The 27,303-nt window shown below is 43.1% G+C and overlaps 1 long non-coding RNA gene across 2 annotated transcripts in view; it reads right to left on the bottom strand.

Moving 5' to 3' along the window:
* Nucleotides 1-27,303, bottom strand: part of LOC148508612 (uncharacterized) — a 157,532-nt gene that overhangs the window by 63,635 nt on the left and 66,594 nt on the right. The window contains exons 2-3 of one of the 2 annotated variants that reach the window (XR_015869556.1): nucleotides 15,630-15,697; nucleotides 6,532-7,633 (exon numbers count right to left, since the gene is read on the bottom strand). This is a non-coding gene — a long non-coding RNA (uncharacterized LOC148508612). Of the gene's footprint in view, nucleotides 1-6,531; nucleotides 7,634-15,629; nucleotides 15,698-27,303 lie in introns of those variants that run through there. The other variant, XR_015869555.1, reaches the window with a different exon arrangement.

Here is a 27,303-nt window from a genome sequence, read left to right as displayed (position 1 = left end):
ATTAGTAATTTAAGATAGAGTAATTAACAGGAAAGGAACAGACTGGAACGTAACACAAAAATTTTAAGCAAACATGGGAAACTGATTATAACTAAATTTTAAACTAAGAAGCAATTAATGTATAGTTTGAAAAGACTAATCAAATAAAAAAAAAAAAACTGTAAACTATAAAGTTAAGTAAGTTTGATTTAATATCCAGTTTACATTTAGCTGCCTACTGAATCATTAAACAAACAAATTTAAATTTTTTAATGTGAATTGGCTTGACAACAGTAGAGAACGATAGGGAAAAACCAGGGAGGGTGGGGGGAGAGGAAAAAATGAAAACAACTCGGCGAGAGTTAAACCAAAAACCAGCTGAGGGACTGTATGGTTGGCCGAATTAGTCCATCTAGTCAGGTAAAATAAAATCCCTCAAGACCCCCACTCGTTACAAGCGACAAGTGGCAAGTATTACCCGAGTAGGATGGACAGGGGAGATATAACAAGACAAACGACAAATAGATAGAACAAGAAGAACAAAAACAAACACATGCACATAGGCAGACAAAATGGCCTGAAAAACACAACAGTAGTTTCAGCCAGTGGCCACTGGCTTAACACAACGCTTATAGCAAGCCGAATTCCATCGCCCAAGAGCCATGATCTGCGGAACCGACAATCCAGCCGCAGCGGCAGAAGTAGCTGTGCCAATTCTAAAAGAATGGGTACCGAAATCCCCTGGGGAGAGGCCAATGTGGAGCAAACAGCATCTAAAAATGAAATAGAACTGATATTTGGTAAGAGGCGAACCGTCAGCATGAAGCAACCATGCGCCACCAACTACAGGCCGCAATGCCAGGTGAAGTTTTGCCAGATGGACTGGGCAAACACAGTTATCTTTTGCAAGCCGTTAGGGAGGCCCAACGGCCACAACCCATTTGATCAGTTTTAGAACGCCAGATTTTGCACAATACAGCCCCCTCCCCAATACGGACATCCGAAAGGGACATGGGGGAAACCGCAAATTTAGAAGGGGCAACTAGTTCCGAAATTCGGAAGGCGCCATGAAACGCCTTCGAAAATGCTAAACAGAAAAGATTAACCTCAAATTGAGAAACCACAACTGCAGGCATCGCAGCTAAAAGATTAAGCAATAGGGGAATATCGATCGGCCATCTCTTATCAACTGGCAGAGGAGAGGAGCGAGCCCATCCCTTAAGGGCCTTAATAACCGCAAAGCTCTTTGTAAGGTCTGAACGCCCTTTCAGGCACGAAAAGAAAGAAATACCCACCAGAATACGCGAAGCTACCGCACGGGACCGACTATAGACATAAAGACTCCAAACAAAAGAAAGCATTGAGCAATGCGTGCTCTCATCTCTGCTTCCGCGGTGATGGAGATAGCTTTCCTATTCGGACCAAGCCTTCTGATAGGCCCGCAACGTAGCCAGAGCAAGGGATTGCTCGGCTAGGCCCTCCATGCTGGCTCGATGACCTGCCAAACATAGGTGGGGCAAGGCTCACCAACTAAACAAACTTCAGGAGCAAGCGACCTAAACCTGTCCCAATGGAAACGGGAGAGTGCGTCAGCAATGTTATTGTCCGAGCCCGGAATGTGAATCACCTTGAACAAGATGTTAAATTGTAAGCAAAGCAGCACTAACTGCGCAAGCAAGCATAAGGCTAGCAACGAAGAGGCCCGCTGTCCATTAACAGCATGCACAACGCCTAGGTTGTCACATCTAAAAACAATACTACTATCGCGCAACTCAGGGGCCCACAGTTCCACCACCACCATAATGGGAAACAATTCCAGGAGTAGCAGGTCTTTAGTTAAACCCCTGGAAAACCACTCCGCCGGCCAAGCGGCAGCACACCATGACCCTCTGAGGTAACACCCAAAACCCGACCATCCGGCCGCGTCAGTGAACAACTGGTACTGATAGCTGGGGACCGGAGGGGGCAGCCACAAGAGACCACCATTAAAGTCAGATAGAAAAGAGAGCCAAATAGATAGATCCCTTTTTATTTCAGCAGAGAGCCGAATAAAATAGTGTGCCCTGCGAACACCCGCAGTGGCTCCCTGGAGCTTCCTGGAAAATACCCTACCCATGGGAATCACCCGGCATGAGAAATTGAGCAATCCCAGGAAAGATTGCACTTGCCGCAGAGTCAACTTACCCGCAGCCAGGCAATCCTGAATGGCATGTTTTAATTTGAGAATTTTCTCAGCTGGAAGTCTGCAGCATCCATCAGAGGTATCGATTTTGATACCCAAATAGGACAGCCAGGAGACGGGGACCAAGGTTTTTTCACGGGCAATCGGAACCCCAAAAAAGGAAAAATGGCCTGAATGGATCCTAACAAAACCCCACAACGTGGGGAATCAGCAGGGCCGATGCACAGAAAGTCATCTAGGTAATGGGCCATGCCATGCCCCCCCGATCCCAGCCTCGACACACCAATGCAGAAAGGTGCTGAACATTTTGAAATAAGCACAGGACACGGAACACCCCATAGGCAAGCACTTGTCTATGTAGTATCCGTCATCCAAGCGAAAACCCATGCACCTGAATGAGTCAGGGTACAAGGGCAACAAGCGAAAAGCCGATTCAACATCTATCTTACCCATCAATGCGCCGGGTCCGTGAGCCCTGACCAGCTCCAGCGCTTCATCAAAAGACTGATTAGACACAGAGCAAAGCTCCTACGGGATGGCATCGTTAACTGATTGACCAGATGGGCAAAACAGATGCTGAATGAGCCTAAAAGAACCCGGCATCTTCTTAGGGACCACACCAACGGGGGACAATACCAATCCTGCTATTGGTGATTCGAGAAAGGGACCAATGATGCGACCGAGCTGCACCTCCTTAATGACTTTGTCCCTAATGATGTGCGGCAGCTTTATTGCTGATCGAAGGTTCCGTGGAGAACCCACGGGCACGACTGAAGATCGGCAATCGAAAACCAAACTTAAAACAGTCACTCAAAGACTGCGCCGCAACTGCGTCAGGGTACCATGCGAGCCATTTGGCCATGGCATCCAGGTTAACTGGGGAGAAAGCTTTAACTAGCAGGCCCGTGGCCGGCAGGTTTTCTGGGGGCAGGGGGAGCAACAGGTTTCGAGCAGCCGGAAGCGGGGTGGGCCTCGCCGCTTTTGCTACAGAGATGGCAAAAACGACACCATTAGCCAAATGAACACTGAGTTGAGTTAAATGTGAAGCACTTACCCTTACTACTGGTGGATGGGCCCGACTGGCCAGCGCCTAATTTTCACCGCTGATTAACCGCAGCTGGGGAAAATTTGGGGCCCTGAGTGACTTTGAGCCAAACCTCAACGTCCTTGCACCCAAAATCAATAATAGGGAGCCTGTCCTGCTTACGACGAAATTCTTTATCGTAAACACGCCAGGCAACCCCTCGCCCAGACCTTTGCATACTATGAATAAGGTGAAAGTACCGAATGATATTGGGGTGTTCGGCAGGGTGAGTTTCCAAATAGCAGGCCGAGAAGACAAATATCCCAGCCAATTAGAATAAGTCTGGAAAGCTTCCAAACCAATACCGCCTTTGCGCTTAACGGCTCGCAATTCCTTGCGCATGTTATCCGTAAGGGAGAATACAGCCACATAACATCCCTTCTGTATTTTGTCTTTAACGTTAGGGCGGAGGCCCCTTAGGACCACGGTGTTCGACAATGTACCACCCCTGCGTCAGCACTGTCAGCGGGCGCCTTGTCATCACGGGGGGCATGGCAATTACACCGAGGCCTCTGCAAGTGCTTGTCGGCCTCAATCCTAGCAAACTTAGCTGCACGCTTACACGCCTTGCGAGCTTTCTGGGAGGGGCTAGTGTCACTGGAGTCATCAGAGGTGGAATAACTGACATTGCTAAACGTAGAATAAGAACTGGACGAACACTCACCAACCACCTCAGCTGGGGAATCAGCATGGCTACCGGATTGACAAGCACCAGAAGTCGTCTCGTCGCCAGCATCCCATGAGGGATCATTAGAACTGCAAAAGATGGAGCAAGGTCCTCCGGACCCACGGCAGGTTGTGGAACCCCAATAGCAAGAGGCACGCCAGACGGACTCTCCACCGAGACACAGTCAGTCGCGCTGACAGCCGTAGTGTCAATTATCTGCATCAGCGTAGCCTGTGACGTGGAGCTAGCAGTCGGGGGAGCCATCGGGTTGAACGGCACTGCTTGCGCATTAGGAGGCAGGAGGGCCGCAAACATGGGGGCTAAGGTAGTGGCCATGTTGGCAAAAAGCCCCATTATAGCAGCTGGGTCAAAGGCTGGGGACACAGCTTGGCCATTTAAATGCATGGGTGAGGGAGCTGCTATAACATCCACAGGGGCTAGGGGCACAGGGACAGTAGCAGCCACAGGGGGCACAGCAAGGGGAGATGTAGACCCCGGCAGCACTGAAGGGGTAACATCAGTAGGAGCAATAGGCCCCTCCCCCTGCCTAGCACTAACATTGTGGCCGCTAGCACCACCATCAGAGCCGGCACCACTAAATTGGCGGCCGCTAACACCACCATTAGAGCCGGCAGGGCCCTCAACGCCAACGCCGCGGCCCGCAGAAAGACCGTGGGTGGCCGATGAGGAGGCCGAGGCTGGATTAATAGAGTGCGGTGCACAAAATTGGGGCGCGGTGCTGGGAGTCCCGCTACGCGTGACCTCCTGCGGAAGCAGGCACGGGGGACAGCAATGCTGACAGGCCCTGAGGCATAGCATCGGGGTCCACACTAGATGCCACTGGAACAGGTAAAAAACGGGCGGGGGGAGGTGCAGAGCGGCGCTGGCTGTCCATCATGCGGCATGCAATGGAATAGGGAAGCTACCTGGGAATCAGACCTGGCCAATTGACGCAGGAGGGGCACATAGAGAGAATAGGAGACAAGAGGGAGGTAAATAGGTAGATAAAAGGGGATTAAAAGAGATATAAAGAGTAAAGAATTAAGGAGATATGAAGAGTAAAGAATATCTGTGTATGTTTCACTGTGCACACAGTACCTGACCAAATGTTCCCAGGAAAGAGGCCTCAGGCTTTTAAGCCCGGCCTTAAATAAACTCTGTCCCTACTCCTCCCACTAAGGATTTAATAGGTTGGGACCAACACAATGATCACCACCCTGGCCAAATCCCAGCCTCCTGGTTTAAGTCACTCCTGGTTCATTTGAGCCCTCCGTTATTCAAACAGGCAAAACTGCTGGCTCATTGTGGGGTTGTCAGTTTGGAGTTTGAAGAGGGAGAGTGTATAGTAGGAGCTACAGATATTTTGTGGAAGAGGCATATAGTGCTTGGTGTGAGTAAGTTGTCCTGTGTTTTTCCTTGTTGTTTTTGTGTGTTTTTATTTTTGTTTTGTGGTCTGTGTTTCGTGACTAGGCAGACTATGAGGCCAGGGAGAGAGTGAGGTGGAAGAGGTGGCTGGGTCTCAAGCCCAATTGAGCTCAGATGACAGCATTAATGATGCACCCAGGCTGAGGGGGAAGACTAAGACTGGACACTGTCAAATTTACTTTTGAGGAGAACATGGTCCTCGTGCAGACAGTGATGAAGTCACACCATCTCCTTTTTGGGTTCAAGTCTGCCAGCACAACCGCACAATGTAAGAGTGCCATCTGGAGTGCTGTTGCCAGTGCTGTCAATTTGGAGGGGACGATTAAACACACCATGGATAAATGCAAAAAACGATTTTCGGATATTAAACGTACTGTAGAGTGTGGACAAGATGGCTGCAAAAGCAAACACAGCCCAACAAACTGGTGGTGGATCTCCATACCAGGCAGACTACCTGGACTACGAGCTACCGGTTCAGGCAAAGATGTTAAAATTAGCCATGTCAAACTTGTTTGATGTTGCAGGGTAGGGAGCTGACATGTGATGGTAAGCTGGTTAAGTTTAATTTTTGAAGTAAATTTCAGTTGAATAAGTCTCTGGATAATTATCCCCTTTGCTTAGCCAGATTACCTGTATCTTGTTTGGGTCATTTTGGCGTACGGTTTAGTATTTGGCTTACTTTCCTCGTGGCCTGCGAAAATTTTTGCTTTTTGTGCATTGTATGCTTAAACCACACATGAAACATTTGGGTTATACTTTATGAAAACACATAGGGGATGAATACTTACAGTTTGAAGATGTGAAGATGTTGTACCTGTAATCTCATCCTATTTGTGCATTTTATCCTTTTGTGGCATTTGTCGGTTTTATAGGTCAGTGTATTTGTTTGCTATGGTCAACCTCTATACTTTTATGGTATTTAAAGAATATAACCTAGTTTAGCTAATGATTGCTGTTATTTTATTCATTTAAACACACACAATCCGGCGCTGAATCTGCACACTGCTGTTAATAATTAAATTAAATGAAAATCTGATTGCTGCTCCAAAATCAAGATAGGTTATACCAACTTATCAAGAAATAACAAAAAACATGTATAAAATAGAAATTGAAGCGCTGTCTGTGTACTTAGTCAATGCACATATTTATTCACATAATACATATAAAAACACAGTTGAGTACAGCTAAATGGTGCCCAGAATATATCCTTATTAGTACAAATCAATAGTGGATAAACCTGTTGTAAGATTGTAAGCTCCACTGGGGCAGGGACTGATGTGAATGGCCAAATATTCTCTCTGTAAAGCGCTGCAGAATATGGACCTGATTCAGACCCGCTTGCTAGCAAGCGGCCGCTCATTGCAGATGATGTTTGCGAATGTGCGCATGCATGTTGTTCGCAGTGCGCGTGCGCAAACTAGTATGAGCGATCAGAATGTGCTCACTTGCCCTGCAAATACAGCCCAGTGGAATGAGTGACAGGAGAGGCCGTTTGTGGGTGGTAACAGGGGCAGGCCAGTAGTAACGGGGGAGTGGAGTTGCAGACGCAGGCATGCCAGAATGTATTCACGCCATTTCTGGAGCGTGCATAATTAAAAGGCAGCATCATAGTACACGTCACTTTCTTGGCTTATACACTGAAGTGCTCGCAGTGCTTGCGGTAGGGTACAGTCAACTGCAAGCACTGCGATCAGATCCGATGGAACCCGATGTACCGATGGTTGTATATACTTCCTGGAGATGACGTACCCTAGTGGGCGGCTAAAGACAAGCTGGTGGGCATTTGTAAACACAAAGAGATAGCTCGCCAAGACATAGTCGGTGTGCTTATGCCTTGCTGTAAGAGCAGCTGCCTTGACGTCACTTAGCTGAATTTCCATATGCTGGAAGCGAGCGGGTCTGAATCAGGTCCTATGTGTGCGCTATATAAATAGACTCTGCAATTTTTGGGAACATATAATAAATAAATTACCCTTCTGAAGAATCCATTACACGTTTATAATGGAGAAATCGGTTAAGGACTTATCTGCAGGCTTGCCCACTATTGCCACAGATTCCGGTGATTTACAGTATATGAGAACAATTGGGACCCCGTGGATGCAAGCAATTTGGATCTATTACACTACTCCATCTGCGTCTCCCTCCCTAGACACCGGCCGATGATGTGTTGCTCCCGCTGACACAGCTCCATCTTCAACATCAGGTGGATGCATATACATTTCACAGGGAGCGTAATTCACTGAGGTATTGCCCTCCCACTGCTGCTACTCTGGGACAGAGTACTGGGGATCGATACCTGCAAGGTGGTGAGGTTGATTCACGGTGAGGAAAAGCCAGCATTTGGGTTTATTGATCCTTATATTGTATATCTGGATAAATATACATGTTATTCACAAAGTGGATCTCTGCATTCTAAACAGATTTCTAAAGGCATAGTGGACTTTATATTTGTTCTTCTTGAGGCTATTTTACCCTATTTTATACTAGTTTTTATTTATTTAAATTATCTTTGGCCATATTAAGTGGTTTTATTATATGTAAAGTATAAAACATATCCTACCATTCATACTATATTAAATGAATTTGTAACGTTTTATTATAGTGCTCCCTTGTGTGTATTTTTTCAATGGTTTTACTTTTACACAATATTAATTTTAGTTTGCATTAACAATTATTCACAGCACAACATAAAGCAGGCCAGAGGAATCAGGCCAGGTTGCAAAGTCCTCTCATTCTGAAGATGCAGGTAATAAAATGTTACATAACTTTGTCCATCCTCCCAATGTGACCCTACATTTGTTTTATTATAAATTTTTGATTCAAAGGACCCTCTGGGACTCAACCCTCAACAGGCCAGAGGAAGCAGGCAAGGCTGCGTGAGGCCTCTGATTCTGAAGATACAGGTAATTGAATCTCACATGACTTTGTCCTTTCTCCAAATAAATTTTTATTGCGTATAATACAAAATATTAATGGGGGTACCGGAAAAAAGAACAAAGGGGAAACATACATAAAATAAATTATAAGGAGTGACAGTACATTCAAAGACATTGAACAAACACTGAAAACCGCAATTACCAGAATAGATATTGAAATTAAATATTTTGGTCCACCTGTGGGATCTCATTTAAATCAAAAGAAGAGGCACTTCGAGGGATTGGAGAGGATAAGGACAAGGGTGCAACCCCTCCATCTGTAACATAAAGATGCCAAGGATGCCATTTCACAGTAGGGGACGAAATAGCCATAGAGTAATCAACCTCCCTCATCTCCATCTCAAAATGGAATTGCGTTTTAGTTATAACTTTGGCAAATGGAGGAGGGGAAGGGGACTTCCAATGCTGAGCTATAGTGGCTTTAGCAGATATCAGAATGTGGCCTAGGACGTATCGGTCAGATTTGGGAACGGAAATTGGATACTGGTGGAGAAGGGCGAGGGAGGGATCTAGAGTTAAAGTGAGACCTAGGACATCTTTAATAAGAGTGAATACTTCTTCCCAGAAGGGGCGTAATAAAGGACAATCCCAGCAGACATGGAAAATAGAGCCTTCAGAGTGACAGAGACGCCAACAGAACTTTGAGACTGTGGGCCAGATTTTGTGTAATCTAGAAGGTGTCAAATATAATCTATTTAAAAGTTTTACATACATTTCAATGTGATTAGTACATTTAGAAATGGAGAAGGTAGAGAGATAAATAGTCTCCCATTGGGAGAGGGTGAAAGTACGTTGAAGATCTGTTTTCCACCGTAGTTGGGCAGGTGATTTAACTGTCAGGAGAGAGTAGGGAATACCAGAAAGATACAGCCCCAATAGAAAAGGGGTTATTAAATTGACTCAGAATTTGGTGTGGTGGAGTCTGGAATACAGTAGGGCCGGTGTTCATCAAAGCATACCAATGTGTAAGTTGGTGATAGTAAAACCAGGCAGGGGGTCCCAATGAATACTTAGTGCAGAGGTCTGAATACGAGAGAACAGAGGACGAGGAAAAAAAGTCTGCTAAGGACACAATAGCCAAAGTCATCCAGTAGGACATATTAAGACTAGGTAAAACCTTGTTCAACGCCTGAAGAGAAATATTTCTGGTGGGCAGGGTAAAATCAAAATGGGCCAGGAGATTATAATCCCAAACTTTTATAGTATTCAAGATTGTTTTAGGGAATAGGGGGATTTGTGGGCGCAGTCTATGGGGTATCCATAAAAGGTCAGGGAGGGGAAATTGCCGGAGGAGAACATGTTCTAAATCTACCCAAGGTTTAACAGAGGGGGGGAGAAACCAGTCGCATATTTGAGAGAGAAGGGCCGCTTCATGATATCTGGTCAGGTCAGGGAGATTAAGGCCTCCCTGAGGTTTAGGACGAACCATACGACTATAAGCCATTCTATGTGTTTTACCCTTCCATACATAAGAAATCATCAAGCGGCACATCTGTTGCAATAATTTACCTGGAATAGCATGGAATAGATACATCAATTTTGGTAATAGCATCATTTTGAACGCCGCTATACGGCCCAACCAGGAGATCTCGTGGCTCATCCAGACAGTAGCTAGAGAATACAATTGCATCAAAAGGGGAACATTATTTTAAGTAAAATCATCATTAATGGAGGATGGTATATTAATTCCCAGATAGGATAAGGAAGACTTCTTCCAAATAAAAGGGAAACGACTCTTTAATGAACGTAGAGATAAAGGTGGTATATTAATGGGTAAAGCTTCAGATTTTGTGACATTCAATTTATAGTAGGAAGCTGCACTATAATTGTCTAAAATGCTGTGGAGCGATGGCAACGAAATCTCTGGGTCGGTGACAAACAACAAAACATCATCTGCAAACAGACATAATTTATGAGAGGTGTCATAGATAGAGAGCCCTGGAAACTCAGATGACTGGCGGATTTTTTGAGCAAAGGGTTCTATGGCCAGCACATATGTTAGTGGGGAAAGGGGGCACCCCTGTCTGGTGCCATTGGAAATTGAGAAGGGTGAGGAGAAAAACCCGTTACTAAAAACACGAGCAGAAGGATCAGAATAAAGGGCATTAATGGACCGAAGAATATCGCCCCGGAATCCATATCTATATAAAACCTGACGCATATATTCCCAGTGGAGCCGGTCGAACGCCTTCTCAGCGTCAAGAGATAAAAGGAGGCATTGTAATTTATTGAACGACACCCATTCAACCAAATCTAAAACCCTCCGGGTGTTATCAGGAGCCTGGCGTCCATGAACAAACCCCACCTGATAGGGGTGTGTCAGCCGGGGAAGTAATGGGTTTAAGCGGTTAGCTATCAGTTTAGCAAAAATTTTCACATCCGTATAAAGGAGCGTAGTGGGCCTCTCTCAGAGGGATCTTTACCAGGGTTCGGAATGGTGACTATTTGTGCTTCTACCATTTCGGGTGGGAAAGATCCAATATCAGAGGCTTCTGTAAACAAATTTAAAGAATTGGGGAAAGGGCTTCAGTAAATACAGAATAGAAAGAGTTTGAAAAACCCTACAGAGCCCAGGGCTTTGCCCTTGGGTAATTTCTGAATTACTTCCTGAATTTTCTTCAAAGACCAAGGGGCATTCAGGGACGCCAGGCCATCCGCATCTAGAGAAGGAAGAGATAAATTATCTAAAAAAGAGGAAACAACATTAGCCGAAGGTTGGGGGATTAAAGGATCCTCACGTAAATTATATAATTTCGCATAATAGTCCGAGAATAGATTAGCAATGTCAAGGGGATTAAGGCATTTTGAACCAGAGGGGGTTAAAAGACATTTAATTCTGTTGCGAGCTTGATGACCATGCAGCTTACGTGCTAAAAGACGGGAGGCTTTGTTACCGGCCGTATAAACTTTATGTCGAAGACGAGTAAAAGCCGCCTGCATACGTGACATAAAAAGTTTTTGCAGCTGCGCTCGCACTTCTTGAAGTTGTTTACGCAATACTCTAGAGGGGCGGATTTGATTCTGGGAATCTAAAGACCGTAGGGTGGATTCCAGACTATTCTGTAGTTGACGAGATCGGGCCTTAAATTGAGCTCCTTTTTGGATGAAGGTACCACGGAGAACTGCTTTCAAGGCACACCAATGTGTGAAAACAGAAGTATCAGTAGGAAAATTAGTCTGTATATATAGTTTAAGAGAATCAGTAAGGGCCAGTAGAGTCTCAGGATCTTTTAATTGGTACTCAGGAAGACGCCAGGGACGCCTAGTAGAAAATTGATGGCCTATATCCCAGATCCATAAGACAGGCGCATGGTCAGACCAAGTAATAGGGAGGATTTTAACCCTTTTAGTAGACTGTAGAATTCCCTTATCCAAAAGGACAAAATCAATTCTAGAGTAACTATTATGAACTGAGGAAAAAAAAGGTATAATCTCTCTCATCTGGTAGGTAAGTACTCCAAGCGTCATACAAATCGTACTCCGCCAATAATTTCTTAAAGGCCAATGAAGGGCCCATATCGTAAGGAGAAGAAGAATGGCCCTGGGGAGAGGATCTGTCTAATTTAGGGTCGAGAACTAAATTAAAGTCACCCAGCAAAATAAGTGCTCCTTGGCGAACTTTAGATATTTCCTCAAAAGTATCTCGTAAAAAGGGGACCTGTCGGGAATTAGTGGCATAGAGAGAAACCAAAGTAACAAGAGTCTCCTCAACCTTCCCAATAAGAATGAGGAACCTGCCATTCCCATCCTCTATTTTTCTATGTAACACAAATGGGGTATTGGCATGAAACAGTATAGCAATCCCATTACATTTGAGAGGGCTATTATCAGTATAGCATACAGGGTATCTATGGTCCTTAAATATGGGGGGTGCTGAGGATGAGAAATGAGTCTCCTGGAGAGCTACAATATTATCCTTATGATGATGGAAAGTAGAAAGAGCCAGGCGTCTCTTTTGTGGGGAGTTAAGTCCCTTGACATTTAGCGAGAGGACTTTAACCATTGGATAATGTAAAACAGTGGAAAATTGAGAATGTCCTAAATGTACGTGTCACACAACAACAAGAAAAAAAAGGTTACACATAAAAATAGGGAAAAGGGGAAAAGTCAAAAACAAAGGCAAAAAAGGGAAATAGAAAACCCAAATGGCCCAGTATATCGGGCCTCAGCAGTTGCCGTGAAAAAATTATTGTAATCAAACAGTAAACCACTTACATTATATGGAATAATAACAGAAATTGCAAGGATACAACAGGCCTTACACCGGAAGTGCTTGTATTTAAGAGATATAGCATAGAGCGTCCACAAAAGAAATCCAGATCTATAGGTATGGAAGAAACAAAGTTCTTATAGAAGGACCTTGGTTGTGGTGAATAGCTGAAGAATACTGAGATGGTTCGCAATAGACTGTTGCTTAACAGATCTAGATGTATCCAATAGAAAACCAGGAGATTTCGAAAAAGTCCAAAAAGGCAGCATAAATCAGCTTCATCCCACTCGAGACCAATCCGATTGGAGAAGAGGAGCTTGTGAAGATGTAGGAATCGAGACAGAAATTTCCCACTCTGCTAACAATTTGGCGCCAGCTTCCAGTGAAGAGATAATAAATGTTGAGCCATCTTTTCGCACCAAAAGCTTCACTGGGAAACCCCATCTGTATTGGATGTCGTTATCCCAAAGCGCTTTCGTGAGAGGTTGGAATGTTCTCCGTGTATTAATGGTGTGGATCGAGAAGTCGGGAAACAACTGGAGATTATTAAGAACTTCCGCGTCTCCCGACTCTCGTGCCGCCCTCAATATTTCTTCTTTGATATGAAAGAAGTGAAGTCGCAGGAGGACATCTCTGGGAGAGTCTGCTGGAGCTGAGCGGGGTTTAGGTAGATGGTGGATGCGATCAATCAGCAAGTCGCGAACCTCTGCAGATGGCAATAACTTCTGGAAGATGTTCAAAGCTAAGTCCTGGAGTTCTACATTTGATACCGATTCCGGGATGCCTCTGATTTTAACGTTGTTCCTCCTGGATCTATCTTCCAAATCCACCAATTTGTTTTTGACAGCCGCCAACTCCGTGAGGACTGAGTTATGACAGGTTAAAAGATCATTGTGCGAGGAAACTAGTTCTTGCATCTTAGTCTCCAAGTTATTCGTACGGTCCCCAATACCAGTCACTTCATTGGTGAGTTGTTTAATAGACACTTGGAAGTCAGAGGTAAGGTCCATGTGGAATGCCTGAAGCATTTGATGGAGAGTGCGGACAGTAAGCGGAGCATCAGCAGAAAGATCAAGATTGACATCAGGGCTAGGAGAAGGGACAACCTTGGTTGTTAGTGGAGATTTCCCAGCAGAGGATGAATCGGTGGTTTTCTGTGCTACAAATTTGATGGGAGGTGCGAGAGTAGACAACTTGCTTCTTTTGTTTTGCATACTGTCTTCTTCGTATAACAAATATAAACAGAAATAAAGAGTCAAGTGGTTTCTGTTGCGGTCAATGCAATATTAGGTAAATATGGGCTGTGGATGTCTCATAGGGACGAGTGATGGATATCACTGAAAAAACATGGCAGCAATGGATGCTACTACCCTGCTATTAGGGAGATGTTGAGGAGTGAAATATTCATCCACTAGCAGGAGTGTAATGTTGAAATAGATAGGCCATGTATATTGTATTGCAGGGTGTTAGGCACAGAGCAAGCTGCAAGGAGATATCTTGTGGGTATGGGGCCCAAACCCAAAATGGCGCCTGTGGCTTCCCCAGAGGTGATACAGCAAATCTGGTGGTCAGCAGTCCTGGAGAGGGAGAGGTCTGGATCAGCAGGGGCCAGGATCGATGATGTGCCCAGAATCCGGGTGCGCCAGGCGGCACCCACTGCAGTGACGTCACGCGGGCCCCCGCAAGAGCTCCGAACTCGAACCCGCGGTTCCCGGAAGGTGAGTAGGCCGCAGGGCTCCTCAAGTACTGGGACCTCAGGAGGGCTTCACGGGAGGGCGTCAGGCACCACCGGGTGTATTGGGGATGAGGTAGCAACCGTTGCGGCCAAATCTCGCGGGTCCCCGTCTGGGCTCCAACTCGAGGCCGCGGCTTCCAAGCGGGAGGGGTAGGCCAGAGAGCACCGCAGGCCACTAGAAGCTCAGGGGGTGCAGGTAACTGAGCGGATGGGAGGTAGGCACCTTTAGGGAGTTGATGGACGGTGACAGCCCCTAATGTGCAGCAAAATAAGCTCCTTATTTGCATATATGGTAGGAGCTCCACCAAAGCAATTCCGTGCTAGCAGACAGTCAGGCCACGCCCCCTTTGATTATCCATGTTAAAAGTAAAATTGCCAGAGTGCATGCAAAATGTGGTACCCCAACTCTGAGCTCAAGGTAAAGCCCCCCAAATATATTGAACTTTCCGTACCCCAAATGATGAATTTTTAATTTGCCTCTTTTGAATCTGGGGGATTTACATCAAAGTGTGTGGCCAAGGCTTTTGTGATTTATAAAGGGTTCGGGGATGTGGCTACTGTATTAAACCAAACAAGCTGGAAGGCATTAAAACTGTGTCAAATATGTTACATAAGGTCAATAATATAAGCATGTTTGCCATAGATCTTACATTTGAAACCTGTTTTGAAACACAATAGTTAGTTGCAGAGTTTATTTGACTTTTAATTATGTGACACCCTCATTAAAGTACTTTTTCCCTTTTTCTGTCAATTTGAGGCTTTACATTGTGTCATACAAACTAATGTGAATCATTATTATTATTATTAGAGCAGCAGCCACAATTGCCTGGTAAATGCTTTTACAATATTACCCGAGTTATTGGTGATGTGTGTATGGATGTGTAAGGTTTAAATTTATTAACATTTGAATTTGACTAAACTGTCTGCACTTCCTGTAGTATTTAACACCCAAATTAAAAAAAAAGTAAGCTAAAGCCTATTAATTACTTCGACACAATAAAACACTAGCTTCACAATACTTACCCGAAAACCCTAATGTAGCTTTATAGGTGAACCACCATAACGCATATATAACAACCAGTCTGAACCATCTAGGGACAATCCCAGATAAATAGTTATTACTAACACAATACTCTTTTACATTTACATTTACGTTGGTGCCTTCTATACATGCCACACATTTACACCGGGATTTATTAGCCTTTAATACAATTTTCGATTTTTGAAAAAAAAAAAGGAAAATCTGTTTGTATGACATGGCTAGACCCTTCCATGGTACAGCATAGTTGGCAAATGTAACATTTGTATGCATTTGGTCATGAACCAGGTGTACATTTAATATATTTGTACATTTTAAAATATGGCCTAAAGATTAATACGAAGATCTTTGACAATGTATTACATAACTTACCAATGGTTTCCATGTAGGTTTGGACGAAACACCGATTCAGAATGTGAATGCCATCTTTGATGTGAACCCTGTGGAGGCAGAAGAATATTTAACTGTACTTAACATAATACCCATCACTCCAACCATGCCAGCTCAGCACTCAGTGGATACAACAGCACTACTACTCCGTCCTACCCCTCCTCCTACACAGCCAGATAGGTTTTTTTAAATACTATGGCTGGTTTTCAAGAGCAGCAAATAAACCTCCTCACAACACAAATGCAGCAGTTCAATTTGATGAATACATTTATTAACCGGCGGAATCACTTCTTGGCTGCTCAAACATTACAAAAGATCAGAATGGCAAACAGTCTGGAACAGATAATGGCGGCAAATAGTTCACACCATCACACCTTAATCACAATGCTTGAAGCACAGAATCAATTTCATGATGCAAATGGAAGTTTTCAAACTTTTTTGGTACAATTATTACAGCAACAGAATCAGTCATTTGGTGATCTTAATGGGACCCTATTAAATGTTGGCACCCAGATTTTAGCGAGGATCCCTGACACTAATGTCAGTACTTCTGGTGCCAGCACATCCCAGACCAATACTCCGGTCACTACGCCACCCTGAAGATCTATCCGCACAAGAGGTGGTTCTGAACCTGGCCATGGCGGAAAAGGTTGGGCCAAGGGCTAGTTTATAAATAGCTACCAAGATTACAGTTTTTATTGATAAAAATGTGTTCAATTCCCTTTGTATTTTCCTGCCAAACAAAAAAAACGTGTACACATTTTATCTCTTGTAATTACCATCTTTGCTTACAAATAGTATATTTGGGCTTTTGAATGTTAATTTGTATATTGGCAATTTTTTGAGGGTACACTGTATTTTTATATTAAAAACAAACCAACTGTTTGTCCTAACAAATAAAAAAAGATATTTGTTTGAGCACGGACTAAATTTAATTTACTTCACAATGAGGCATTGGGCCTGATTCAGAGCTGGACGCTATTTGCGAACGGTCGTTCAGAAAAAGGGGCCGGCTATTTAAATTGAGCGCTCGCTCTTTGCGGTCTGTTGATGCCTCTATGTCTGAGCGAGCGAACGAAACACGCGCTCGCTATTTTGTAAAGACTCCCCCTGGCTGTTCGCATCATACGTCATCTCCGCTATTTATTAGATTAATCGAGTACATCGAAAGGCGTCTGAACTGCTCGCAGTGCTTGTGGTTGGATTTTCCTACCGCAATCATGCAAACAGTTCAGGCTAAGAGACAACCAAGTGACGTGGTCGATGACGCTGCTTTGTTAATTATGCACACCCTTAAAACGCCCGTTTTGACCGTTTGGCATGCCTGCGTTCGGATCTCCACTCCCCGTTTTCAAGCACCTTCCCCTGTTACCACCCACAAACACCTCATCCTGTCACTCAAATTAGCAGGCACTCGCTATTTTGCGAGCGCACAATTTCCGACCGCAATGACTGGTTGGCGCATGCGCATTATGACCCATACGCATATGTGTGAACATCGCTCGGAGCAAACGAGCAGCAGTTTACAAGCGGCTCTGAATCAGGCCCATAGCGCCCTCAGTAACATTTTGTAGGTATTTTGACCTTAACAACACACATGGGCTAGTATTGGAAGTAGGCTAAAGAACCATCCTATCTTCAAATGTTAGCTAAAAGGATTAGTGGGTGAGTTTGGTTAAAGTATGTGTTTATTTCTGAACCATAAATTTACTTTGCAGTTAAGAGCAGTGAGTGTTTAAACTGATGTTGGCCATAGCAACCAATCTAACATAAAAACAAGGCACCTGTCACCATCGTATCTTTAAAACAAACAAATCCAATTTTTGGATATGGACAACATCAATATCCAAACAGACTTCGGTAAACTCACAAGGTAGAATACAAAAACATTAATATGTGTGAAATGTTTATTAATAACACTTAGCAAATTCAAATAGAACCAATGGAAGATGACAGTGAGCATGCACATAGTGTCACCTGATGCTGAGTGGGGACTGCAGTAGACATATTTAAAATGCACTTTCAAGCTTATGTAGCCCACACAGACTTAAGCTGGCCACACACTAGACCAACTTACATCCAACCAGCCAACTTGTTGATTGGTTGGAATGAAAATCTGGTAAAGTATGGGAGTAAATGATGATCAGCAATTTGCTCCTAAATGCCAGAAAACAGATGAAAATGGTCATCAGACAAGTTTGTTAAATGTTTGATCTAAACTATTTGTTCAAACAACAGTTTTGGTCCATTTTCCAGCATTTGGGAGCAAATTGCTGATTGTATTCCTTACCAGATTTTCATTCCAACCAATCAACTAGTTGGCTGGTTGGACAGATAATCTTTAGATGTGTGGCCAGCTTTACAGTAGTTTTCAACATGGGTTTTTACAAACAAAACGGGCCTATGTATCCTGCATTTACATTAATTGTTGGTTTAAATTCCCCAGAAAACAAGTAAATGTATTTGTTTAGATTAGAAATGCCCAATTGAATGAGAATGAGAACATAGTAGACTCAATGGATATAAATGGGTATAAAGTTAGGACTATCATGTCCAAACTGCAAAATACTTAAGCATATTGCCCTTTTGCCAAAGAAGAATCCAACATCTGCTGATGCAAACTACAGTTTGTGTATGTAGTCTCCAGGGCCCACAGTAATAGCACGGCCATGTCTGGAAGCTTCCACTACGCACATGCACAGTGCCAGCTTCCTATGTCATAGGCTTCACATTTGAAAGCAGACTTCTCCTAAATGGCAGAGATACAACTGTGAGGGACAGCAGTTAGCACAGGCGCTGTACCTGTGAATTGCCAGTAGGACATAGGCATGATTTACAGACTACAATTTCTTAGATAAACACACACTTGTACAGGCAAAATATGATAAAACAACCCAATTTAGGACACCTAGCCCTCCACATACCAGTTTTTGTAAACAATGTGATTTGTGCTCAGCCAAATACATCAATCCTTAAATCATTTGTGCTAACCACTAATAAAAGAAAGACCACAAATTAAGCCTAGAATTTGACAAATACACAATCTGTATGGCTTAAAAGGGGAAAATAGTGTGGGCCAACTAAAAAATGCCAGCAGAGAAAATGTAGGGAAGTATGACTTCCTCAGGTAAAACCCACACTATTTACACTGCTTAAACTTTTTTGGGCTAAAAAAAGCAGTGGGAACAAACGTGCAAATCCAAATGCAAAGTAAATACGCATCCTTACATACATAATTATGTACTGCACAAAAAAAGGAAGGACCTGCTGGACTAGGAAGTAACACAGCAGGTGCAGGCCCACATGTCAGACATACCTGCACAGGAGTAAGTTGAGTATTTTTAAAGTAAAAAATGGGTGTAAGTTAGTTAACCAAATAAAGAAGCACATAGTTAATTGTAAAGTACATTCTGTTTGTTTGCTATGTGCTTCTTGAAGAAAAAGTTTATAATCACAATGGTTGCTATGGGCAACATCCTATTTAAATGACACTTGATTTAAAAAAGGGGGTACAATGCAAAAACACAGACAGTATTGTTGGGGTAAAGGATACTTACATCTAAAATGATGTCTGATGACCTGCAGCCTGATCTGCCTCCAACTATCTGTTGTCAAATTGTCACCAGGTACAACAGAGTCCCCTGCCTGCTCACTGTCTAAAGCAAAATCAGTCGGGATTGGCATCTGCAAACATAAATTATGCAATAGACAGCAGCTGAGCACAATATCTGAGACTTAAGCAACCGAATATAACAAAAACCACCCGATTTATGCAGACATCGGAAACGAGATTTAAGCAGGCCAAATGTCCGCTCTATCATAGATCAAGTGGACTTATGTGCTCGATTATAATTATGCTCAGCATGAGAAACTGGAAGTGCCAACGGAGTCAGAAGCCAACTAAGACATTCATACCCAGCATCCCTGTAAATAAAATACAAATATATTTAAGAATCAGATCTAAGCATGCATAACAATACTAAAGTGGCAATGTCAAAGGTACTGACCCAGCAACCATCCCTCCGGCATTTGTCCGGCCTCAAAACGATCATGAAGGGATGATTGACTGAGGATGAAGGCATCATGACATGAGCCAGGGTAGCCGACTACAACACTCATGATTTTCATTTTTGCATCACACACCACCTGCACGTTAGTAGAATGGGCATGGTGCCTATTTAGGTATACATGTGCCCTGGCCCTAGGTGTCTCAGCTCAATGTGTGTGCAGTCAATAGCACCCAAGACATTTGGCATGCCTGCAATGCCATAAAAAGCTACCCTGACTGCATACCACTGTGTCTCATGGCTTGGGAAGCAGATGCAAGAATCCATAAGTGGCTGAAATGATGCCAGTACCTGGGTTAGGTATCTGGAGAATGTGGACTGGTATATACCAAGAACCCTACCAGTAACAGACTGAAAATTTCCAGCAACCAGAAAGTGCAACACAGCCAGAAGCTTTTGCAGGCCTGAGACAGAGTGGGAACGTGCTGTGTCAAGGTCTAGGTCCAGGTTGACTTGGTCATACAGATGGAAGATGTTGTTACGGTTCAGCCGGAACATCTGTATGACCTCGCCATCGGCCAATGCGTTGAAGTTCAATTGCCTCAGAAAAATACGTGCCCTGCGCAGGCTTTGGGGAACCGGCATTACCTCCTGAGCTTTCTCAGTTTCTTGCTCCTGGTTGCTTTCAGCCTGCTGGTAGAGCCCCATAAATCCCAGCCACATCATATACACAGCAGTACAGCAGAACTCTGCCATTGTAACTCCTGACAAATGCATGCTGCAGCTTTAGCCACTTTTATAGGCATCATCATTGTGTTGGTAATAAGTGAAACTACAAACACCTGTGAACACTTGCAAACACATGCAAACTCGCCCAAACACTCATATCAGGAGGTCATCTATTTGAAAAGTGTATTTAGTGGTGAGTTTGTTATTTTATCGCGCAAGTTTACAAACTCGATTCTTGGTAAATTTGCAAGTTGTATGCTATGGGAAGTATTTGAGAATTTGGGCGAGTTTAGAAAACTCATGTGAGTTTTGATGTCTGTTTGGATAAAACACACACCTGTTTGGTGTTAGTAAATTTGCGAGTCTGAAAAAAAGGCTAAACTCGATTCTTATTAAATATACCCCTTAATATCATATTGCAGTATGGCATTGCTGTGTTCAACTTAGCTTTTATGTTTATAATGCCATCCTGTACCTTCACAGATTTATTAAGTGTCTGTGATTCAGTTTATTACGTGTCTGTTACCCTGTGCTCTGATATTGCTACACCTATCATCAAGGTTTACTTTCCAAGATTGTTGCTGATTTATTGCTACAAACAAGTTTGTTACTCTGCTGTTTGGTGTGTTGCTATTTAATAAACTGACATTATTATCATCTGGATTCTGTGTTTTAAATTGGCATACAGCACCAAACAGCATGTGGATTATGATATACTGTAAGTAAATCAAGGAACCCAACTTTTATTAAAGTTATCTACTGTATTATGTACTGTAAGTAATTACATATCAGTCTTCGGCTGTCTCCTATGGCCATTCCAGGCTTTACCAACATCTGTAATCTCTCCCCACTGGTATATTTTCCTCATTATTCAAACATGCAGCAATTACTTCTATTCTTAAAAAACAACTAATTCTGACCCAAGCTCTCACAAGGAAGGAGGGAAGAGAATTTTACTTTTTTTTTAAATAAAACGTTTGCCTTACCGATGTTATCTCTCTCTCTTTCTCTCTCATTGACAGAGAAAAACCCCATTGGGCATAACAGAATATCCACATCAATGGTTTATTTACCCTTCTGGCTAAAAAGTTTTTAAAAGCTTCAAATCATTACTAAGCAGATAAATTGGTATAGAACCTATTTTAATATAACATTTTATTAGAGTATGTATAGAGAGAGTGAATATTTTATTACTGAATTAACATTTATTAAAGGACAGGTTAACATAAAGGGCCAAATAATCAGTATGCCCTTGCCAGATCTGGCACTTTATTCCTTCAAGTGCCTCCCTTTTCCAGCTCTTCAGGCTTGTGTTGCCTATCTCTATAGCTGTAGCAGTTTAGCATATTTATCTTTGTGGTCATGTGACTGTGATGTGACCTGGGTGTGAAATGAAAATGAGGTAGTCTATATAAATCCTGTACATAATACATAGACCCCTATATTTCCACACATCAATCTAGTAACATATGGTAGCAAATGACAATCGGTTGTTTGTTCCCAAACACTGAAAAACACACAAAACTGGTTGTTCAGTCAAATTATCTTAAATCAAATGGATTTAACTAACTTACTGAGTGACCAGCTGACCCCTCCATAAGCAGCTGAACACTACGCCAAGCAGAAGAGTACCACAGTGCAGTAACCACCTGGAAAAACTGCACCCATACTAATCCACCAAGGACACGCTGCTGTATAAAAGAAATGGCAGTGAGCAGGATAGAACCACACCTTCCCCATCCCACCACTTTGTACAGATGGGGCAACTCAGGGTAAGTGGATCTCACACTATTGGATGCTGCATTAGTGCCATACCTGCAGCCCCAGGGCCTCTTGGACTGTGTGCTATCCTTTAGCAGCAGAGGGAAACATATAGCGATAGGCTGGAGCACAGGTTTTCAAACTCAGTTCTCAGGACCCCAAACAGTGCATGTTTTCCAGTTTTCCTCACAGAATCACAAGTGAAATAATATAACTCCACCTGTGGATCTTTTAAAATGTGTCAGTGAGTAATGAATACACCTGTGCACCTGCTGGGTGACCTGGAAAACATGAACTGTGTGGGGTCCTGAGGACCAAGTTTGAGAACCACTGGACTAGAGTCTAGACCAGGGGTCTTCAAACTTGGCCCTCCAGCTGCTGTGGAACTACACATCCCAGCATGCACTGCCACCTTTTTGATATAACAGCATGCTAAAACTATGTGCAGTGCATGCTGGGATGTGTAGTTCCACAGCATCTGGAGGGCCAAGTTTGAAGACCCCTGGTCTAGACCATATAGTACAAAGGGACTCCCTTAAGGAGAACCTGATATCCCTACAGGTACATAGCTAGTGGGTATTGTAGCAGTATGGTCTCACTACATAATGAAAGGGCACTCCCTACAAGAACTTCACCTGATTACATACACAAAGACCACTGTTACTCTAAATAGAATAAATATTTGACATCCACACCTATGGTTCCAGCTTTCTTTTTCATACCACACTCACCTTACAATCCACACAGGTGTATCACCTCAACAACAACTCCGATCCGTAGATCTACAATAGGGGGCATGGCATCTCCAGTTATTTCAGCAACCAAACCCTAGTTTTATTCCTCAGATCTACACTTCTTTATCCCTTATCTATTATTGCAGAGTGCAGAAATGGCAGGAGGGTATATGCACCCAACCATACAAAGTACAATTATTTTCAACAAATAAACTATAGTAAACATATTAGTACTGTTAGTTTTATGCATTGCAAAAGTAGCAAAAAGTGTGTAGTACATTTTTCAAAAACCTCTTTAACCAGAGGAAATCTGGATGTTTATGCTATACAGCTAGATATATATATATATATATATATATATATATATATATATATGTTATATTTAATATCCTGTTTGTGTTTTCTTTTATGTGGATTTTTTTTCTTGTGTGGATCCACAATACTTTTATTTATTTCAGCTATTAAGAAAAATGTTTAGAAATAAAAGATTTTGGTATTATCGATTTACATTTTGTGGCTTTTTGATAATTTATCATCTATATTTTTTTTATACAGGGATTTTAAAACTAAATTAACCAAATTAGCAAATATCTTTTATTAATAGAAAATAGTTTGATATAGGAAACTCACATTTTGTCCTGCCCCAAAACATTTGTTACTATCTGGTTGAAGCTATGTTGCTATTGCGACACAAACAGGAGGCAGCTTCCAGACCATGTGATCTCCTGCATGAATAGTGAAAACCAACTCAATACTAGGGATGTGCGCCAACCCCCGTGTTGTGGTTTTCGTTTTGGTTCTGTATCTCCTTCGTGTTTTGGATCTGAATTTGGTTTTCGCAAAACCACCTTGCGTGTTTTGTTTTTGGTTTTGGATCTGTATTTTGTCTAAAAGAAACATAAAAACCACTAAAATCACATAATTTGGTCTAATTTTTGTTCCTACAGAATTATTAACCTCAATAACATTTATTTCTAGTGATTTCCAGTCAATTTTGACCACCTCATAGATCACAATATTGATTTAATCCAGTTTAGGCCAAAAGGTTGCATCCAACTAGCTGGCTGACTAAGCTAAGCGACAGCACTAACATGTGGCAGTTCAGCTTCCAACATGGCACAGAGTGGTACTGCAGTGGTAGACAGGATGGCAGCTTAATAAACTATATGACCCCATAGAAAGTTTAAAAACCAAGAATGTTTTCATTATTCAAGAACTAGGTCAGAGGCCCGAGGGAGTTGGAATATGTTTAAGGACTAAAGTCAGGAAAAGGATGGAAGGATTGATTCATTTTCAATTTATTTATTTGAATGTTTTGATTCTTAAAAAAAATGAGGGAAGATCAATGTAGGAACAAGTTCTTCAGTTCATGAAAGACATATTTGATCTGGAGGAGGTTTTATATACAACTAATAGAAATGTGGTGGCCTTACTTTGTTAGGTGCTGCTAGTACACACTGTAATCAGATGATTACTTTGTGCTCAGGGAGGTTGTTAGGGATAATGGGACCAAGACTTGCTGTTTACATCAGAGGAAAGCAGCCTGTAGCTCTCCAGCTGAACAAGAACTCCCAGCATCTGTGATGTTTGCCGGGCCTACTGGAAGTTATTTGTCAACAACAGGTGGCATGCCTCAGTTTACCTGCTTTATGCAGTGTATGTAATTTCTGGACATATTTGGCATTCAGCAACCTTATGTAGAAGATTTCAGCAGCTGTGGCAGTTTTACTTCCAACATGGCAAAGCAGGAAACAAATGTTTTTATTATTCAAGAGGCCTGAGGGAGTTGGAGTATGTATGTAGTTGAAGGCAGGGAAAGGAAGGGTTGTTTAGTAGTATTTTTAATTAGATTTTTTGATTCCGAAGCAAATTTATGAGGGAGGAGAGGAGGGGAGGAGGCGTTTGCAAAAAATATTAAATCATTCACATTAGTCCTTGCCCCAGAAGAATCATTGAGTGCCATGCCTGCTGCTGCTGCTCCTGGAAGTGGACCTTCATCCCAGTAGTAGTTTAAAAATACAAATGACTGCTAAACAATCCTTTGCACGGGGCAGCAAGTATGACTGTAGTCACCCAGTTGTGAAGCAGATCACTGATCCCATAACATTTATGCTGGTATTAGATGTGTGTCCACTATCCGGGAATAATGCAGTGGGTTTCAGACAGTGTGGTGAGAGGGGTTGTCTCTCATCTGAATTGCCCACATTCTGGTGGAATCAGCTCCCTCCAAGGGAGGCTGGAGTGAAACCTGTGCATTCTGCATTAGCAGTGGAGGTGTGAATATGCAGTGCTGGATCATACACACTGATCCTCAAAATCTAGAGGAATTAAGTACAGTGTTAGAGTGGTATGAGACAACAGGAAATATGAAAAAAATGCCAGAAAAGAAACCAGGGAATGAGTGACCCATTACGATGGCACCCCATTGGCCTGTGACCCCAACTGTCACCCCTTCTCAAAGAAACTCATTTGGAGATGCCAGGGTCATTTGCTATGAGTGCGGAGAGCCAGGTCATATAAGGCGGGACTGTCCCAGAATAACAGAACCTATGGAATATGATATGGGCGCTACATACCCAGCTTTTTGCATGATGGCACCCCTGAATTCCAGACCTCTTTTAATGTGGGAAACTATGTTGCTGAATGGCTGGGAACACCCAGCTGTTTTTAGACTCAGGGAGTGAGCTAACCCTGATCTCAGAGGCTGTCCTGCCCAGGGCAGTAGAAACGGTGCCAGGGTTAGTTGAAGTGCTCTGCATTAATGGATCCACAGAAAACTTTTCCCGAGTACGAGTGAGCCTTACCATAAAGGGGCGCACATATGAGGTGGTCGCCGTGGTTGGTCCTAAGCTCTCCTATCCTATCATATTGGGACACAATTTCCCAGAATTTGTTGAGCTTGTGAAGGAACCACAGAGACAGCACCAATGTAAAGTCTCCAAGACCCTACCTCAGAAAAGGGAGAAGTGTGGAAAAGCACAGCCAGTCCTCTTTGGAGAAGGAACGTCTGACTCACCAATATTAAGTGAAGATATCCTCAGTCTGGATTGGGATGCACTGCCACCTGACATAGACCTGCAAAGTTTTGTCCAAGATCAAAAAAATTATGCTGTCCTTGGGAATGTCATGGCTAGTGTCATAAGTTAATGGCATCGTAAAAACTGCCTACACACCGGAGGTCACCCCATATATTCTCCTTAAAGGTGATCTACTAGAGTCAAAGTGGAGCAAGGAAAAAAGATTGAGCAGTTGTTGGTACCCTGGGTACATATACTACTAGTGTTGTGTGCCGCTCATACCCATCTTTGGGGAGGTAATCTTGGAGAAGAGAAAACACTGGAACTTATTCTATTCTGATTCTATTGGTCAGGAATCATGGCTGAAATAAAAAGTTAGTGCCAATGGTGTTCCGTGTGCCAGAAGACTAGCCCAAGTCCTCATTTGAGAGCACCACTAGTGCCAATGCCTATTGTTTGGCTTCCATATGACTGCATTGCTATGGATCTCATTGGTCCACTGGAAAAATCAAAGTGGAGTAACCAATATGTTCTGGTGATCTTGGATTACGCCACCTGCTATCCAGAAGTGTCACCCTAGTGGTATACCAAAACAACTACTATTGCCAGGGGGTTGATGCTCCTCTTTACTCGTCTTGGGTTCCCTAAAGAAATCCTTACAGACCAGGGGACTCCATTTATATCCCAAGTAATGGCAGAACTTGTAAGAAGTTGGGAACAGTACGACTGCATACCTCAGTAGACCACCAACAGACGGATGGGTTGGTGGAAAGATTTAACAGGACCTTAAGGTCTATGATACGCCGGTCTGTCCTGAATAATAAATGGGAGTGGGATAAAGTACTGCCTTACCTCATGTTTTCCATACGTGAGGTACTCCAATCCTCAACCGGAAGACAACCAAGAGGCATCCTAGACATCTTGAAGGAAGGCTAGGAACAGCAGAAAATAGAGGAACCGAACGTTGTGGAGTTCATTAGAAAATTATATGAACGGATGTATAAAATAGGGCCCATTGTTTGAGAAAACCTTATAGAGGCCAAAGCTCCTTAGAAACGAGCCTATGATTCTACAGCTCAGGTCAGAAAGTTTCATCCAGGGGACAAAGTTCTAGTGACACAAGAAAGTAAGTTGTTTGCCCATTTGCATGGGCCCTACGAAGTGGTGGAACCTGCAAGACCAGTAAATGACTGTCTCAGGCAGCCAGGAAGGAAACATGCAAAGCAGATATACCATGTCAACTTGCTCAAACCCTGGCAAGAATAAAGTCTGGACTCTGTACTTCTCACTAGACTGCTCGGATGTTGCACTGGCTCTTTGAGAGATATATTGTCCACATAGTGGTGGGAAAAAGTACAACCCAGCATTACCAAGAAGAAGTCTGAAGGGTTTTGGCCATCCCCAAGGA

This window comes from Taudactylus pleione, unplaced genomic scaffold (genome assembly GCF_031769625.1).
Source record: "Taudactylus pleione unplaced genomic scaffold, aTauple2 ptg000352l, whole genome shotgun sequence".
Classification (NCBI taxonomy): Eukaryota; Metazoa; Chordata; class Amphibia; order Anura; family Myobatrachidae; genus Taudactylus; species Taudactylus pleione.
This window is presented reverse-complemented; position numbering and strand designations above follow the sequence as displayed.